The sequence below is a fragment of the Furipterus horrens genome, unplaced genomic scaffold (genome assembly GCF_987537825.1).
Source record: "Furipterus horrens unplaced genomic scaffold, mFurHor1.1.pri manual_scaffold_10, whole genome shotgun sequence".
In the NCBI taxonomy this organism is placed as follows: Eukaryota; Metazoa; Chordata; class Mammalia; order Chiroptera; family Furipteridae; genus Furipterus; species Furipterus horrens.
The window spans coordinates 62,403,508-62,404,452 of NW_028327180.1; the positions used below are offsets into that span (position 1 = coordinate 62,403,508).

General features: G+C 37.7%; 1 non-coding gene across 1 annotated transcript; it reads left to right on the top strand.

The window, feature by feature from the left end:
• Positions 1-304: 304 nt before the first annotated feature.
• Positions 305-468, top strand: LOC150000456 (U1 spliceosomal RNA). Its single transcript, XR_016513864.1, has one exon. It is a non-coding gene; the product is annotated as a U1 spliceosomal RNA (small nuclear RNA).
• The last annotated feature ends 477 nt before the right edge of the window (positions 469-945 follow it).

Below are 945 nucleotides of genomic sequence, written 5' to 3' on the forward strand. Positions count from 1 at the left end.
TAAATGTGACAATTGTAGAACCACTTATCTCTATCTCAAATCTCATTTCCAGTGCATCTGGAGAAAAATCTTAAGATCAAGATATTAAAATTTGCCCTGGCCGGTGTGGCTCAGGAGGTTGAGTGTACATTGCAAACCAAAGGGTCACCAGTTTCAACTTTGGGTCAGGGCACATGCTTGGGTTGTGGGCCTGGTTCCCAGTTGGGGCATGTGAAAGGCAACCAATGGATGACATCAATGTTTCTCACCCTCTCTTTCTCCCTCTTTACCCCTCTTCTAAAAAAAAAATTTTTTTTTTTTTAATTTTAATACATGGCAGGGGAGATATCGTGATGGTGAAGGAAGTTTTCCCAGGGCAAGGCTCACCCACTGCACTCCACACATGCTGACCCCTGCGATTTCCCCAGATGTGGGCAACTCGATGCAGAATTTGTGGTAGTGGGGGCACAGTGTTTGCACTCTCCCCTGAAAAGAATTTGTGAAAATATTGTCACTGTCCTTTAGCAATATGCCTAGATAAACCTGATCTATCACTCTAATGTCAGTTTTACTTGATGGCTCAAAGAAATTAAATACTTTGTGTAAGATCACAAATATATAATATTTCCTAGATTTAAATTTTTATATGCTTTGCTCCAAAGCCTATGGCTTAATCACCCTCATCCCTTTCTTATTATGGACTTAAATCTAACATTAGCAGGAACTTTTAAATCAAAACTCGGTTATTTTAATATAGTCTCCCAATTGTTAGGAATTTCCATCAACTTTTGTCTTTTGTAAGCAGTACTCCAGAGGAAAAACTTTCAAAAGCAGTAGTTTAGGGAATTTTACTTTACAAATCTAAGGAATTTAAATATTGAAACCTAGCCCATTGGCTCTGTCCAGAATAAATAGTTAATGTTTATGACTTTTTTTCTCCATCACTTTTCGATTTTTATGTTTAGT